At 36.1% G+C, this 18,965-nt stretch overlaps 1 pseudogene; it reads right to left on the bottom strand.

Moving 5' to 3' along the window:
* Positions 1-16,996: 16,996 nt before the first annotated feature.
* LOC101345232 (protein mago nashi homolog 2 pseudogene) lies at positions 16,997-17,440 on the bottom strand (annotated as a pseudogene).
* Between the last annotated feature and the right edge of the window lie 1,525 nt (positions 17,441-18,965).

The following is an 18,965-nucleotide window of genomic DNA, read 5'->3' as shown; positions in this document are numbered from 1 at the left end:
ACTTCATGCAATGCAGTACCTGCCAACAGAATGCGACTCTTTATAAAGCTTTTAAAAAATGATTTCTTCAAGAAGAGTGTTAATCCAACAAAAAACAAAACAAAACAAAAAACCCTTTGCAGTTGAGTCAGTTCTGAGTTATGGCTATCCCATGTGTTAGAGTAGAACAGTTCCATAGGATTTTCTTAGTTGAAATCTTTACCAAAGCACATCACCATACCTTTTTTCTATGGCGCCGCTAGGTGAGTTCGAATCACCAAACTTTTAGGTTAGTAGCCAAGTATTAGGAGTTACTAAAAAATAATACATGACACTATTTTTCACAGAGCTAGATTATTTTGGAGTTATTTTTTAAGATTTGAATATATTTGAAGTTTATTTTTTAATATTGCCACAAAATTCTCATTTCATTTTAATTTCTTGCAGTGCCTTGAGTTGGCAATTTGTGTAAACCTCTACTACCAATATATGTGGAGGCTTCTTAGATTTTTTTAACTATTTTGTGGTTGCAGAAATAGTAATTTCAAAATTGTTGAGTTACAGACAATCAAGAAGTTACTATTAATTCATTTGTAAGTTGAAAAATGTACATTTTAAAGCCCTTTTCAGTTGCTCAAAACACAGCAAAATTCACCAAACAAAATATAAGAAAGAATGATTTTTCAAAATAGAGTATCATTATCATTATTGTTGTTATTATTTTTGTACTAAGTTAAAGAAATAGAATCTAACCAGAGGTAAGAAACCATTTGGCATTATCTAAACAAGGTGATAACATGCTTACCCTATTACCCCAAAATCATTGCCACTAATTACTATTGCACACAATATTTGAGAAATGTAAAAGTATGTTTAGAGTAAAATTGTCCTTACTAGACATGAAACTAAAAAAAGCAACCCAATTATCAATTTGTAGTAGCATTGGTAATAATGATTTTCATATATTCACATAGTTGAAAATTACAGAGGTCAAAATAAATGAGCAAAAGTCTCAACATCTGCATATATAAAGGACTCATGTGAGTGTAAAAGACACTTCTTATATGCAGACATATAGTATTGTATTTTTGTGTGTGTAAATTACCAAGATATCCAAAACGAAAGAAAAATATATATGCAGCCTGCGCAGAACAAACTGAAATACTTCTGTAAAGGCCAACAAAACACACTTATGCCTTTTTTTAAAGTTATCATTTTTTAAAGTAGTTTTGTATTTGAATGTTCAAAGTAACCATGTTGAATGTTCTACAAATGTGTAAATCAGTTCATTTAACTTCATTCATTTTATTTGAATTACTAATGGAAAAGTCGTAACTTAAATGATGTAATCTGAAGCCCAGGTGCTGAACAGTACACCTCTGCAATGGCCATGAGAATAAGCCTTGCAGACCTCCAGCTGCAGAGATTGTAATTGAGCAAGGACCCTGACTGCTGACTGCTGCACTCTGATATTCATCACAATGGGCCCACTCAAGACATTCCAGGACTCCTCTGATGATTGAATTTGCCTCCTAAACCCCATAATAGCCTTCAAAAGATATGTTTGAACTTTTTTTTTTTTGCTACTGTCACAAAATTCTCACTTCATTACTTGCAGTTTCTTGAGTTGTCAGTTCTCATAAATTTCTACTATGAGTATAGATTCTTAGATATTTTTAACTGTGCTATGGTTGGATAAACACCTTTCTTAGGGTGGACACTTGCATCCAAACAACCTCCGTTCTCTCCACTCTAAAAGTGTTTATGGTCTAAGACTCTGCCAGTTTACCCTGCCTCCCTCCCCATTTTCTTTAACAGGTGTTTCCTCTGATAAAATCTTTGCACTTTTCTTCTTGAAATTGTATCTTCTTGGAGAACTTGGAGTAGCACAATCCCTAATAGTCTTCTTTCTTTAGTTGTGTCCGAAGACTAAGTCAGGACTGAGCAAGTAGGGAGGGTCAAGTGACTCCACAGAGGGAAAGACATGAGCCTGGGGGAAGGCAGGGTCCAGCTGCTTGGATAAGAGTCCCATGTTCAAATCCTCCTCATTGAGAAGGACTTTGTGCACTACCCAGAGATTTAAATGTGTTCTTTTCATCATTCTTTTTTTTTCCTCTGACTCTTTCTTACTCTACAGAGAATGCTGAGGCAAATTTAACATTCCTCATTATGGCAAATGTTGACCTTTTTAACGGAACAACACATTTTTATGGCTTTTAGTTTTTTCCCCACTTTGCAGTGCATTGTGCAGCCAATTAGTTTTTGCAGTCAGTATCTTACATTCCTAAAACACTATACATTAATAAAATCCTAATAGTGCCAGTGTCAGATGTTAAGATCTAATGTAATTAAAGGTAGATGTAGTCACTGCCCTCTAGGAAATTTCTAAGTGCTGTTTATAGCAATTGTCCAGTGGAGAATGGGAACTCTTCTTTATTGAGTGACTACTCACCACAAAAGCTGCATGAGAGTTTCCCACAAGTTATCTAGCTTGGTTATTGTAAGAATATTGTTAGGTAGACATTGAATGTATATTTTAGGCATAATGGTGAGACACAGGAAATTAATGTTTAATTAATATTTAATTAATTTTGTCTAAAACATATTTTGGTAACAGAGTTTTATTAGAAAACTTGCCATTTTATTCTTTCCTAAAACAGCTTTATTGTGGAATTTTTTAAAATTTTATTTATATTGTTGTTCTTCTTGAGAACACACCAGCAAAACATACAACAATTTGACAGTTTCTACGTGTACAATTCAGTGACATTTATTTCATTCTTTGATTTATGCAACCATTCTCAACCTCTTCTTCTGAGTTGTTCCTCCCCATTAACATGAACTCACTGCCTGGTAAGTTTCTTATCTATTCTTTCTAGCTCTTGTTGTCAATTTGATACTATATAGATAGTTCTTAAAAAAGCATGATCATAAGGCAGACATTTTTTACTAGTTAAGCTAAACTATTGTTTGGTTTTAAGAAGACTTCAGGGAATATTTTTGGTTTAAGGGTTAAAGATTATCTCAGTGCAATACTTTCAGGGGTTCATCTAGCCTCCATCACTCCAGAAAATCTGGAGTCCCTAAGAATTTGAAATTCTGTTCTACCTTTCCCTCCTTTTGATCTAAATTCTTCTATAGAATCTTTGATCAAAATGTTCAGTAATGGTAGAACTTCCAGTTCATCTAGTCTCATGGCAAAGGAGGCAGTTGTTCATGGAGGCAGTTAGCCACACATTCCATTTCCTCCTCCTATTCCTCGAGTCTCTCCTTCTTCCTCTGTTGCTCCAGGTGAATAGGAACCGATTGGTGTAACTTTCATGGCTGCTTGAAAGCTTTTAAGACCTCAGGCACCACTCAGTGAACTGGAAGGTAGAAAAGAAGCACTAAGCACATTATTAAGCCAACTATCTGGGCTATCCCATGAAACTATGACCCTAAACATCTAAACCAAAGAATCTAATACTATGAGGTGTCTGGTTGTAAATAGACAGCGTCACCAGGTAGTTTTTGTCATTGTTGTAAATATGTGTATCACACAACTTTTGCCAATTCAACTTCTTATGTGTGTACAACTTATTGACAGCACTTACAATAATCAGCTGTGCAACTCTACCCTTAATCAATGTGATTTTTTCATCACTGTAAACTGTAACTCAGTACTCCTTAAGCAAGAACCCCTTCCTTTCCCTTTCCCTCCTGCTCCTGGTAACCACTAAAAAATTTTGGTCTCTATACATCTGCCGTTTCTTGTCTTTTTATTTAAGTGAGGTCATACAATATTTGTCCCTTTGTGATTGACTTATTTCACTCAGCATAATGTCTTTAAGTTCCATCCATATTGTAGCATATATGACTTTCTCCTACTGACTGAGTAGTATCCTATTCTATGTAGGTACAACATTTTCAATACCTATTCATCTGTTGATGGGCATTAAGTTGTTTCTGCCTATTGGCTATTATTAATAGTGCTGCAGTGAATATTGGTGTACAAATCTCTGAGTCTCTGCTTTCAAGTCTTTTGAGTATATACCCAGGAGTGGAATTGTTGGGTCATATTGTAGTTCTATTTTTATTTGTTTTTTTTTTTTTTTTTTTTTGAGGTCCTGCCATATTTTTCCACAAAGGCTATATCACTTTGCATTCCCACCAACAATGAATAGGGCTCTAAATTTCCCTACCTTCTTGCCAACATTTGGTATTTTCTGATTTTTTTTAACAGTCCTAGTGGGAGTAAAATGGTATCTCATTATGGTTTTGATTTACGTCTCTGGTATCTATTGACATTGAGCATTTTTCATGTGTTTGGTGGCCATATGAAAGCCCTTTTGGATGAAATGTCTGTTCAAATCCTTTGCCCATTTTATTAGTAGGTTGTCTTTTTGTTACTAGGTTGTCAAAGTTTTATATATATTTTGGTTATTAGATTTTTATCCTATATATGGTTTCCAAAGATTTTCTCCCATTCAGTAGCTTATCTTTTCATGTTTTTGGTAAAGTCTTCTGATGAACAAAATTTTTTAATTTTTATGAGGTTCCATTCATTTATTTTGTCTTTTACTGTTTGTGCTTTTTTATTATGTTAGATAATCCGTGGTTAAAGGCTAGGTCCTACAGCGTTGCCCCTACATTTTCTTCTAAGAATTTTATGGTTTTAGTTTGCATATTTAGGTCCTTAATCCATTTTGATTTTGTTTTTGTGAATGGGGTGAGGCATGGATCCTGTTTCATTTTTCTGCATGGGGAAATCCAGTTTTTGCAACACCATTTATTGAAGAGCTTCTTCTTTCCCCCATCAAATGGACTTAGCACCCTTGTCAAAAATCAGTTGTCTATAGATGTGTGGGTTTATTACTGGACTCTAATTCAATTCCATCAGTCCATGTGTCTACTGTTATATCAGTACTAGGCTGTTTTGTTTACTGTAGTTGTATAATATGTTTTAAAGTCAGGAAGTGTGAACCCTCCTACTTTGTTCTTCTCTTTCAACTTTGCTTTAGCTTAGCTATTTGGGGCATTTTGGCATTCCATAAAAATTTGAGCGCTGTTTTTTCCATTTCTGAAAAGAGGGCTTTGGAATTTTGATTGGGATTGCATCGAATCTATAGATCGCTTTGAGTAGTATTGACATCTTAACAGTATTATGCCTTGCAATCTATTAACACGGAACACCTTTTCATTTTTTCAAGTCTTCTTTAATGTCTTTCAGTGGAGTTTTATAATTTTCCTTGTATAAATCCTGCACATCCCTGTTAAACTTATTCCTAGTTATTTTATTCTCTTAGATGCTATTGTAAATGAAACTGATTCCCTAATTTCTCTTTCAGAATTCTCATTGCTGGTATATAGAAACCAAAATGATTTTTAGTTTGTTGACCTTGTACCCTGCAACTCTGCTAAATTCCTCTATTAGCTCTAGAAATTTTCTTGAAGATTCTTTGGGATTTTCTATATATAGAATCTTATCATCTGCGAATAGAGATAGTTTTACTTCTTTTCCAATCTGGATAACTTTTATTTCTTTTTCTCTTTTTATTACTCTGGCTAGTACTTATAATACAATATTGAATAAAGTGGTGAGAGTGGACACCCTTGTCTTGTTCCCGATTTTAAGAGGAAAGCTCTCAATCTTTCTCCATTAAGTATAATGTTGGCTGTTTGCTCTTCATATATGCCCAGAATCATATTGAAGAATTTTCCTTCTATTCTAATCCTCTTTAGGTTTTTCATCAAGAAAAGGGTGTTGGATTTTCTCAAATACTTTTTCTGCACCCACAGAGATGATTGTATGGTTATTTTCCTTTGTTTACTGATGTATTATGTAGATTGATATTTTAATTTTGAATCTTCCCTGCATTCCTGGAATAAATCCCACTTGATCATGGTGTATGACTCTTTTAATATGCTATTGGATTCTGTTCGCTAGTATTTATTGATGATTTGTGCATGTATATTCATAAGTGATTCTGGCCTGTGGTTTTCTTTCTTGTGGTGTCGTTGTCTGGTTTTATCATCAGGCTTATGTTTGCTTCATAGAATGGATTTGGGAGTATTCCTTCCTTCTCTACCTAATGGAAGATTTTAAACAGCATTGGTGTTAATTCTTCTCTAAATATTTGGTAGAATTTCCCAGTGAAGCCATCTGGTCCAGAAATTTTTTCACCCCTTGGGTTGTTTTTGATCATTGATTCAATCTCTTCACTTATTACGTGTCTGTTGAGACTTTATATTTCTTCTTGAGTCAGTTTGGGTAGGTTGTGTGCTCCTAAGAATTTGTCCTTTTCATCTACGTTATCCAATTTATTGCTTTATTGTTGCTCATAATATTTTACTATAATTCTCTTTATTTCTATCAGATCTGTTGCAGTGTCCCCTCTTTCATTCCTTATTTGGTTATTTGCATCTTTCTTTTCTTCAGTCTAGTTAAGGGTTTGTCAATTTTGTTGCTCTTTCATAGAAACAACTTATGGTTTTATTGATTCTCTCTACTGTTTTACTATTTTCGATTTTATTTATTTATGCTCTGATCTTTGTTATTTCCTTCCTTCTGGTAGATTTAGGCTTAGTTTGCTCTTCTCTTTCTAGTTCCTGAAGTTGTAGAGTTAGACTGTTGATTTAAGACCTTTCTTCTTTTTCATGTAGGCATTTATTGCTATAAGTTTCCCTCTGAGTTCTGCCGTCACTGCATTCTATAAGATTTGGTATGTTGGGCTTTCATTTTCATTTGACTCTAAGAAATTTGTGATTTCTCTTTTGATTTCTTCCTTGACCCATTGGTAGTTTAAAATTGTGTTCTTTAATTTTCATATGTTTGTGTAATTTCCATTTTTTTAATTTTCTGTTATTGATTTATAGCTTCACTCAATTGTAGTCAAAAAAAATGCATTGTATTATTTCAATCTTTTTAATTTAGCAAGACTTGCTTTTTGAGCTAACATGTAGTCTATCCTGAAGAATGATCCATGTGCACTGGAGTAGTATGTATATGGTGCTGTTGTTGGGTGGAGTGTTCTAGTTGAGTGTTCTGTTAAGTCTAGTTGGTTTGTAGTGTCATTCAAGTCCTCTGTTTCCTTGTTGATATTCTTTCTGGATGTTCTTTCCAATACTGAAAGTGGTATATTGAAGTCTCCTACTATTACTGTAGTGCTATGTTTTTCTCATTTAAATTCTATAAGTATTTGATTTATATATTTAAATACTCTGATGTTGGGGGCATATATATTTATGATTGTTAAATCTTTTTTTGTGTGTCCTAAAATGTTTTATTTTTAATGAGAATCATTAGTTTTGGTTTTTGAAATGTTCTCAGCTAATAGTTGAAATTTATTCTTATTTTAAAAAGATAGCATAAATAAATAAAATTCTTCATATACTTTCATCTGAGCAAAAGCAGATCAGTAGAGATTATTGTCAACAATTATGAAGCACATTTTTAAAATTTCTAGTTATAATTATTAAAACATAATTGTGGTATAATTTTGATTATCCTTTTACTAAATTTCATTGTTTAAATATATATAGTTTAAGTATTTAATGTACAGTTATATGTGATTTTTAGGAAACATTTTGACACAAGTAGAAGTGTGTGGACCTTATTAGATATTACATCTTCCATTGATACGTTAAAAATGATTAAGTTTGAACCTCAACATCAAATCATCTTTTATTAAAGAAAAAAATAGAATATTCAAAAAATATCTTTTTTAGTTCCTCATGTACACAATAAAATATGAAAGCAAAACATTTCCTTTATAACTTAAGTATCTATCTATGAAACATGACTGTAAGATCATTAAATTTATTATCCTTTTAATGTTGTTTTTGGCCGAGGTGTTCTATGACCTTATAATTATGCAATGTTGACTTGAGTACATTATTTTACAGATTTTATGTGCAGTAATATCCTTTAAAGAGATTTTTCCCTATTATGAAGTTAAGTGAGTTAAGAATGAATGTTAACATTCATTTCAAAATAGCTAAGAAAGGAAAGTTTCGTTTTTAGTGAGCTTTTCAGTGAAACTGTATGTTGTCCATTACTAATTGTCCTACTTCAGTTAGGACAAATTATATTGACAGTAGAATTTATATAACCAGAAGAACAGATGTTGAGAGGAGTTTTAATTTTAAAGGACTATTAAGAATATTTCATAAACCCATTAAACAATATTCCTTTGTTCTAGAGACTGCTAATTGTTCTCTAGTATCCATTCTTTCATGATTCTTTTTTTTCAATTGTGCTTGAGATGAAGGTTTACAGAGCAAATTAGTTTCTCATTAAACAATAAATACACATATTGTTTTGTAACATTGGTTGTTGCCAACACCATGACATGTCAACACTCTCCCCTTCTCGACCTTCAGTTCCCCATTACCAGCTTTCCTGTCCCCTCCTGCCTTCTTATCCTTGGCCCTGGGCTGGTGTGCCCATTTGGTCTCATTTTGTTTTATGGGCCTGTCTAATATTTGGCTGTAGGATGAACTTTAGGAGTGACTTTAATACTGAGTTAAAAGGGTATCTGGGGACCATACTCTCGTGGTTTCTCCAGTCTCTGTCAGACCAGTAAGTCTGGTCTGTTTGTGTGTGTGAGTTAGAATTTTGTTCTACATTTTTCTCCAGCTCTGTCCGGGACCCACTACTGTGATCTCCGTCAGAGTAGTTGGTGGTGGTAGCTGGGCACCATCTAGTTGTGCTGACCTCAGTCTGGTGGAGGCTGTGGTAGTTGTGGTCCATTAGTCCTTTGGAAAAATCTTTCCCTTGGGTCTTTGATTTTCTTCATTCTCCCTTGCTCCAGACAGGGTGGGATCAGTGGAGTATCTTAGATGGCCGCTTACAAGCTTTTAAGACCCCAGACGCTACTTACCAAAGTAGGTTGTAGAACATTTTCTTTATAAATTATGTTATGCCAGCTGAGGTAGATGTCCCCCAAGACCATAATATCCATCCCTCAGCCCAGTAATTCGGACCTTAAGGGAGTTTGGATGTGTCTATGAAGCTTATATGATCTTGCATTGGTCAAGTCATGCTGACTTGCCCAGTATTGTGTACTGTTTTACCCTTCACCGAAATCACCACTCATCTGTTGTCTATTTGGTGTTCTTCCCTCCCCTACATTCCCCTCCCTGGTAACCATCAAAGATTGTTTCTTTCTGTATGTAAACCTTTTTGTGAGTTTTTATAGTAGTGGTCTCATACAGTATTTGTCCTTTTATGATTGGCATTTCACTTAGCTTAATACCCAGATTCATCCATGTTGTGAGATGTTTCACAGATTCATCATTGTTCTTCATCATTGCATAGTATTCCATTGTGGGTATGTACCATAGTTTGTTTATCCATTCATCTGTTGATGGGCACTTAGGTTGTTTCCATCTTTTTGCTATTGTGAATAATGCTACAATGAACATGGGTGTGCATGTGTCTGCCTATTTGTGTAATGGCTCTTGTTTCTCTAGGATATATTCCTAGGAGTGGGATTGCTAGACTGCATGGTATTTCTATTTCCAGCTTTTAAAGGAAGGACTATATCATTTTCCATAGTAGTTGTATGTCATGGATTGAATTGTGTCCCCCAAAAATATGTGTATCAATTTGACTGGGCCATGATTCCCAGTATTGTGTGATTGTCCACCATTTTGTCATCTGATGTGATTTTCCTATGTGTTGTAAATCCTATCACTGTGATGTTAATGAGATGGATTAGCAGCAGTTATATTGATGAGATCTTCAAGATTAGATTGTGTCTTAAGCCGATCTCTTTTGCGATATAATAGAGAGAAGCAAACAGAGAGATGGGGGGACCTCATACCACCAAGAAAGAAGAGCAGGAGCACACATCTTCCGGACCTAGGTTCCCTTCACTGAGAAGCTCCTCGACCAGGGGAAGATTGATGACAAGAACCTTCTTCCAGAGCAACAGAGAGAGAAAGCCTTCACCTGGAGCTGATGCCCTGAGTTTGGACTTGTAGCCCACTAGACTGTGAGAGAATAAATTTCTCTTTGTTACAGCCATCCACTTGTGATATTTCTGTTATAGCAGACACTGTACATTTTGCATTCTCACCAGCAGTGCATAAGAGTTCCAGTCTCCCCATAACCTCTCCAGCTTTCATTATTTCCTGTTTCTTAGATTCATGTCAGTAATGTCAGGATGAGATGTTATATCATTGTAGTTTTGATTTGCATTTCTCTAATGACGAGTGATCTCAAGCATTTCCTCATGTGTCTGTTAGCTGCCTGAATGTCTTCTTTGGTCTGTCCATAGCCTTTGCCCATTTTTAATTGGGTTATTTTTCTTTTTACTGCATAGGTGTTGGATTTTCCTGTAGATTTTAGAGGTTAGAACTTTGTTGGATTTGTCATAGCCAAAAATTTTTCCCAGTATGTAGGTTCTCTTTTTATTCTTTTGTTGAGGTCTTTTGATGAGCATAAGTGTTTAATGTTTAGAAGATCTCTGTTATCTAGCTTATCTTCTGGTGTTTGTGTATTGTTAATTATGGTTTGTATCCTATTTATGCCGTGTATTAGGGCCTCTAGCGTGTGTGTCTCTTGTAGACAACATAGTGATGGGTCCTGTTTTTTAATTCATTCTATCATTCTCTGTCTCTTCATGGGTGCATTTAAGCCATTTACGTTATGTGTGATTATCAATAGATGTGGATTTATTGCTATCATTTTGTAGTGCTTTTTTTTGTGGTGCTGATGTTTTCTTTGTTCCTCTTACCCTCTTGTGCTGAATTCCTTTTGTTTGTGGATTTTTTTCTTTGTTTTTGTAGATTTTGTGTTTACTGAGACTTTATGTTTTTCTTCTTTATTTTGATGAGTAGATTTGTTAACTTCTCTATGGTTACCTTGAAATTTACCCCTATCTTCCTAAGTTCGAACCAGTCTTTTATTGCTTGATATTGCCTTGACTTTATCTCCATTTGAAAGTTCTGTACTCTCACCATTTATTCCCGCTTTTATTATTCTGACATTGTGGTCATTTACAGATTGACCTCTCTGGTTTCTTGTTGTAAATTCTTTAGTTTTGTTTTATCTTTGAGAGTTCATTACCTAGTTTGGTATCTGGCTGATGCTGTCTTGTGTGTCCTTGATTCAGGTTATTTTCTGATGTTGTTGGTACTCTAACAGAAGTATTTCCTTTATTAATTCTTAGAAGTTTGGTTTGGTTTCTACATTTTCCCTTAATTTCTGTTTATCTGAAAATGTCCTAATTTTGCAATCCTGTTTGAGAGAGAGTTTTGCAGGATATATTGTTCTTGGTTGACATTTTTTTTCTTTCATGGCTTTATATATGTCATTCCATTACCTTCTTGCCTGTATGGTTTCTGCCAAGTAATCAGAGCTTAGTCTTAATGTTTCCCTTTTGTATGTAACTTTTCTCTTTTCTCTATCTTCTCTCAGGATTCTTTCTTTGTCTTTGGTTTTAGTAAGTATGATTATGATATTTCTTGGTGATATGCTTCTGGAGTCTATCCCATACGGGGTTCATCGAGTTTCTTGGATGGTTAGCTGTTTGTCTTTCATGATATTAGGGAAATTTTCTGTCAGCAAATCTTCGATGATTCTCTCTGTGTTTTCTGCTTTCTCTCTCTGTTCTGGAATACCGATCACATGCAAATTTTTGCTTTGATTGTACCCCACATCATTCTAGGGTTTCTTCATTTTTCTTCCTTCTTTTCTCTGATTTTTCCTCAAACAAATTAGTATCCAAGGATTTGTCTTTAATTTCACTGATCCTTTCTCCCTTTGTTTCAAATTTGCTCCTAATACCTCCTATTGCACTGTCCATTTCTGAAATCTCATTGTTTATCTTTTGGATTTCTAATTGCTGATTTTGTATGATTTCTAGTTGTTTTATTTATTTTGGCATTTTGTTCCTGTATTATTTTCCTGAATTATTCCATTGCTTTGTTTGTGTTTTCCCTGATTTTGTCTGTATTTTCCATGATTTTGTTAATTTTTTCCTTATTTTTTATGCATTTTCCTTCTTCTCTTGGAAAGCCCAGTATATTAAAGCTTTTAATTCCATATCAGTTAGTTCCAGTGCCTTTTTCTACCAGAAGGTTATCTGGTGTTTTATTTTGGTCACTTTCTGGAGCCGTCCTGTCCTGTTTTTTTTATATATTTTGATATAGTCTGCTGTCTCCGGGACATTCAGAAATCATTATTCTTATAATATGTCCTGCTGGTGGGGCCAGTGCAGACTTGTGAAGGTTGTGCACCAATGGCTGTCTAGCCAAGAGGTGTGGCACAACCTGTCAAGAAGTGGAGGGAACAGCACCCGCGGCTAGCTGAGAGAGGAAATTATTATTCTTCATTTATTATTGTAAACTTGTTTGTTTTGTCCAGCTTTTCTGTTTTGTTTTGTTGTCTGGGCAGGTGTGCTGGTCGTGTTTTGTTGCTTGTTTATCTGTGGACACGATACTTCTCATGACCTTGGCCAGGTGGGCAAGGCTGGTCAATAAGCTATGGTGCAGCAGGGCAGGTCCTGCTGGATGTGGATGGGCAAGGAAGCATTCTTTGTGGCATGAGCTGAGGCTGAAACAGGATGAGGCTGGGAGCAGTGCAAGGTGAGGCTCAGGAGATAGCTTTGGTGAAATTCAGGGGCACAATCCTTGGCACTCAGTGCAGATAGGCAGGAGGGAAGGGAGAGAATGTGATGTGCAGAGCTAAGTGGGTGAGAGAATGAAACAAAAGCAAAAAAAAAAAGTAAATAAAATGGCAGGGTGGTAGCTTTGGCTGGTGGGGGCAGGGCAGACCAGGGGAGGCTGAGTACCAGTGGAGCCTGCTGATGGGGCCAGTGCAGACTTGGGGAGGTTGTGCACAAAGGGCTCTTTAGCCAAGAGGTGTGGCACAACGTGTCAAGAAGCAGAGGGAATGGCACCCGTGGCTAGCTGGGAGGGAGAAAGGAAAGGAAGGAAGAGAGAGACAGAGCAGAAATAAGAAAAGCCAAAACAAACAAATAAACAAACAAGCAAACAAACTCCCCCAAAAAATAACAAACAAAAAAAAATGGCACTGAAGGAGCCAGCCAGTGGGGCGAGGTGGACCTGGGTGGCAGTGCTTTGATGTCTATCTACTGAGTGACCATTGCCCATTTGAAAGTGGTGGAGTCTGTGTAGAAGGAAGAAGGGTAGGGGTTGGGAAAGCGTGTATCCCTGGTTACTGGGTGCTCTGTCTCCTGTTGGGAGCTCCACGAAGTTGCCTCCCTATATTCCCTGTCCACGGTCCTTGGTGGCTGAGGTTGAAAATGGTGAACCAGGGTGGCAGAGAGCTAGTGTCTCTCCAGCTGAGTGACTGTGGCCCATTGGAAAGTGGCAGAGACCTCTTACAGGGAAAAAGAGTGGGGATTGGGAAACAGTGTAACTCTGGTTACCATGTTGTCTGTCTCCTTTTGGAAGCTCCATGAAATTGCCTTCCCATACTCCTTATCTGAAATCCTTGGTGGCTGAGGTCCAAGATGGTGAATGCAGGTGGCAGTGAGCTGGTGTCTCTCCAGCCCAGTGACCTTTTCTTGCTGGAAAGCAGCAGAGGCATCATACGGGGAAGAAGGGTGTGGGGTGGGAAAATGTGTATTTCTGATTATTGTGTGCTTTGTCCCTTTTGGGAGCTCTGTGAAGTTGCCTTCCTGTACTCCCTGTCTGGGTTCCTTGGAGACTGTAGTCCAAGAAGCAGAATCCCTGCTATGTTAGCTGGTGGGGGACCTCCACTCTGTAGCTCTCCTAGTTTTCTGTTCTCTGTCAGTTTCTTACTCTATTTGGTGCTTGAGTTCTTTATACCTTCATTTTAAACTTAGGACTCCAGGATTGACATTTGTATATATTTTACTTAGTATTTCAGGTCTTTGCTGCAGAGGGACGTTATGCCACTTCTGTCTATTGTTCCATGTTGGCTCCTCCTCCTGTTAAATCTTCTTGATTAATTGATTCTTTTATCACTATATAATACCCATGTTTATCTCTTCTAAAAGTTTTTGTCTTAAAGTCTACTTTGTCTAATATTATCATCCCAGCTCTCTTTCAGTTATTATTTTCATGGAATATTTTAGTCCATCCTTTCACTTTCAGCCTATTTGTGTCCTTGGATCTAAGCTGTATCTCTTGTAAACAATATGTAGGTGGATCACTTTTTTTTTAATCCATTCTGTCCCTCTCTGCCTTTTCATTGGAACATTTAGTCCATTTACATTTGCTGTAATTACCAATAAGAGGTGACTTACTTCTGACAATTTGTTGTTTTTTGTGTGTCTTAAGTCTTCTTTATCTTTATCTTTTACTGCTGCTTGCTTTTGTGTTTTGTTGGTTTATTCTAGTGAGTCATTTTACTTCCCGTGCCCTTTCCTTTCGTTTATTTTTTTAGATATATTCTTAGTGATTGCCATGGATATCACATTTAACAGCTTGTATGTTAACGTAATTTGGTGCCCTGGTGGCACCGTGGTTAAGAGCTCAGCTAATAACCAAGAGGTTGGCAGTTCAAATCCACCAGCCACTCCTTGAAAATCCTATGAAGCAGTTCTACTCTGTTCTATAGGGTCACTATGAATTGAAATCTACTCAAAGGCAATGGGTTTCTTTTGGGTTTAGGGTAAGTTGGTATCAACTTAACCGCAGTGATGTACAAGAAATTCTGGACCTATACTGTTGTCTCCATTTTGTTGTTGTTATCACTAATTATATCTATATTTCATGTGCCCTGTAACATGTATTTATCCTTTCTTTTTATATATTTGTTATTTAAAAACATGGACTAAATGATTATAATTACCAAGCATGAATACCTTTTAACTGGCTCTTATACTTGTCCATGCAGTTCTCTTTTTTAGGGATCTTTCTTTTTGTATATAGCTTTGAATAACTTTCTAGTGTCCTTTCTCTTCCATCTACAGAACTCCTGTTAGTATTTTTGTAGCGCTGGTTTGGTGGATATGAACTCTCTCAGGTTCTGTTTGTCTGGAAATGTTTTAATTTCACCCTGATTATTGAAGGGCAGTTTTGCTGGGTATAGTATTCTTAGTTGAGGTTTTTTTTGTTTTTGTTTTTGTTTTTCCTTTCAAATCTTTAAGTATATCATTTTATTACCTTCGGTCCTGCAACATTTCTATGGAAAAATCAGTGCTTAATCTTATCAGGGATCCTTTGTATGTAACTGTTTGCTTCTCTCTCACTGCTTTCAGGATTTCCTCTTTATCTTTAGTTTTTTAGATCCTAACTGTGATGTGTCTTGGTGTAGATCTCTTTGAGTTTATTCAGCTTAGGGTTCTTTGAGCTTCTTGGATTTGTAGATTCATGTCCTTCATCACACTGGGGAAATTTTCTGTCATTATTCCTTCAGATAATGTTTCTGTCACTTCCTCTCTCATCTCCTTCTGGATATCCCATGATACATACATTAGGTCTCTTGTTGTTTTCCCATAATTCAGTTAAACTGTGCTCCATCTTCCTGAACCTCCATTCTGATTGCTCTTTAGTGTCTGTAATTTTGATTATCTTATCCTGTAATTATTCTGCCTGATTAAATCTGTTGGTAAGTCCTTCTATTGTGATTCTTATTTCTGTTATTGTCCCTCTCATCTGCAGTGTCACTCTTTTTAGATTTTCATTTTGTTCTGGCATTGTTTTATTTCTTTTAGTCTTTTGTCTATGTTTTCCCTTAAGTCTTTAACCATATTTTATGTTGTTTTATTCTATTTTTCCATTTTTTTTCATTATTGAGTCTTCCCTAGATGAATCTTCACTCCCTTCATCATGTTCATTTGGATAGTCCATGGTTTTTTTTTGTTTGTTTGTTTTTTCTTTGTGTGCCTTGCTATGTTTTTATGGAGCATTGGAATTTTCAAGGGTGTTAACTTTCTCAGTTCTCCCTGTTATTTGGTATTTTTGTCTGCACTACTTTATGCAAGATAAAACTCTTATGTGAGCAGAGCTTTTGGTCTTTGCTTACCATTTCATCTCCTCTCTGTGATAGCTCTCTCTCCCTTCCTTGTTTTATTAGGTTTCAGAAGTTCCACATCTCGGTTTTTAAATTTCAGTGTCTTCCAAACACACCAGAAAATACGCTGTGGTCAGACTAATCCACCAGATGACACCGCCACTTAGGAGAGATATTGTGCTCTAATCAGTCTGTCCAACATTGGGTACACCACTTTCTCTCTGGTTATTACTGCCTTCCCTTCTCTGTTTCTGTAACCATGTTCTGAGTTGGAAAACCAACACATAGTGAGCCCACTTTGGGGCTGGGTGTTGCCCTATAGTTTTACTTTCAATAGTTTTGACTATTACCAACTCTGTCATCATTTATAACTGTAAATATCAATAATGAAACATTATACTTAAAGTCCACAGTTTACGTAAGGTTTGTTTTTTATATTGTATAGTTCTATGGGTTTTGACAAATATATAATGTCATGAATCCTCCATTTAAGTATCATGCAGAATTATTTTACTGCCCTTAAAATGCAGTTTGTGTCACCCATTCTTCCCCGTGAGACCTTCAAAACCACTGATCTTTTTTTGTCTCTGTAGTTTTATGTATTCCAGAACATCACATAATTGGAATCACATGATATATAGCTTTTTAAGACAATTTCTATAACTAAGGAATATACATTTAAGGTACTTCCACGTCTTTTCATAGTTTAATAGTCAATTTCTTTTTATTGCTGAGTAATACTCCATTGTATGGATATGCCACAGTTTGTTTACCCACTCACTTGATGAAGGACATCTTGGTTTCTTATAATTTTTGGCAATTATAAATAAAGATGCTATGAACTTTTTTTTCTTTTCAGGCTTTGATATCTTTTACTGGAACAGAATTTAGCATGTGAAATACTGTCGAAGCCACTTGAACACAAGTGAGGATACCCTTAAGCCTTTTTATATATTTTCCTATGTTCAGTATACAAAAGAAAATTTGCTTTATATTCATAAAAATCCCAATATTGTAAATGAAAACTAAACCTTCCCTTACCCATCCCTTAATTAGATATACAAATAGTTCAAAAACACACATTTAAATTGGTTTAATCTTGAAGTGTAAGCCAATAAGACAGAAAACTAAACATTTCAGTACTGTACCAAATAATAAAATACTCACTGGCCTTCAGGATATTTTGAATGATTCACTTCAATAAGAGAACCAATTTTTGATGTGGAGAAAGAAATATGTTCATCTCCAATTACAATTTCAATCTCCTGTAGGCCAACCTTGTCAGGGGAAGGCCACGAACATCATCTTCTTTTGTAATTTCACTGTCATCAATAATTGTCTTCAGTTCTTTCATTGCACGCTTGTGAACCTAAGTCTTTTTTCTGATCATGACATCACTTTTGCAATTGCTATTGTGGCATATCTAAGCTTTCCATCTGATCAAAACTCATACTCCAAGATCTCCTGTCAAAACTTGCCCTTGTGCCCTACATAGTAGCACAGGTAGAAATCATTGGCCATAGCCATTTTTGTGCCTGGTAAAACCACTGAAGCCCTGGCCAACATGCTGCCTGTCACCTGAAAGTGGCTTCCAGATGCTATGAAATTTTATGTGTAAGTCTTAATGTGGACGTATGTTTTCACCTTATTTGTGTAAATACCTAGAAGCTCAACTGCTATATCATGTGGTAAACCTATATTCAGGTTTATAAGAAACTACCAAACTGTCTTCCAAAATGGCTGTACCATTTTGCAGTCTCAACAGCAATAAGTGAGAAATCTTGTTGCTCCACATCTTCACCAGCATTTAGTGTTGTTATTGTTTAGAATTTTAGCCATTCTACTAATCAAAAAAAAAAAAAAAACAGAAAATAATAAATGTTATAGAGGTTTCAGGGAGATTGGAACTCTTATGCCCTGCTGGTGGGAATGTAAAATGGTATAACCACTATGGAAAACATAAATTCTTCTCCTTAAGAAGCTAGAAATAGACATACCATATAATCCAGTAATTTCACTCCTAGGAATATAGCCCAGAGAAATAAAAGCCATCACATGAATAGACATATGCACACTCAAGTTCACTGCAGTATAATTCACAATAGCAAAAAGATGGAAACAACCTAAGTGCCCATCAACAGATGAATGGATAAACAAATTATGGTACATACGTACAATGGAATACTACGCAACAATAAGAACAATGTTGAATCCTCAAAACATCTCACACCATCGATGAATCTGGATGGCATTATGCTGAGTGGAATAAGTCAATCACAAAATGACAACTATTGTATGAGACCACTATTATAAAAACTCAAGAAAAGGTTTACACACAGAAAAAAAAATCTTTGATGATTACTAGGGAGAGGAGGACTGGGGAGGGGAAATCACTAACTAGATAGTAGACAAGTGTTAACTTTGATGAAGGGAAAGACAACACACAATATAGGGGAAGCCAGCACAACTTGACCAAGGCAAAATCATAGAAGCTTTCTAGACACATTCAAACACCTCGAGGGACCAAGTTACTGGGGCTGAGGGCTAGAGACCGTGGTCTCGGGGGACATCTAGGTCAAATGGCATAACATAGTTCGTAAAGAAAATGTTCTACATCCTACTTTGGTGAGTAGCATCTGGGGTCTTAAAAGCTTGTGAGAGGCCATTTAAGACATACCTATTGGGCCCATCCTGTCTGAAGCAAACAAGAATGAAGAAAACCAAAGATACAAGGAAAATATTAGTCCAAAGGATTAATGGACCACATGAACCACAGTCTTTACCAGCCTGAGGCCAGAAGAACTAGATGGTGGCCAGCTACCACCACCAATGGCTCTGACAGGGATCACAATAGAGGGTCCCAGTCAGAGCAAGAGAAAAATATAGAACAAAATTCAAATTCACAAAAAAAGACCAGAATTACTGGTGTGACAGAGATTGGAGGAACCCCCAAGACTATGGCCCCTGGACACCTGCTAACTTAGAACTGAACCCACTCAGAAGTCCACCTTTCAGTCAAAGATTGGACAAGCCCATAAAACAAACAATAACA

This window comes from Trichechus manatus, unplaced genomic scaffold, assembly GCF_000243295.1.
Source record: "Trichechus manatus latirostris isolate Lorelei unplaced genomic scaffold, TriManLat1.0 scaffold00130, whole genome shotgun sequence".
NCBI classification, from domain to species: domain Eukaryota; kingdom Metazoa; phylum Chordata; class Mammalia; order Sirenia; family Trichechidae; genus Trichechus; species Trichechus manatus.
This window is presented reverse-complemented; position numbering and strand designations above follow the sequence as displayed.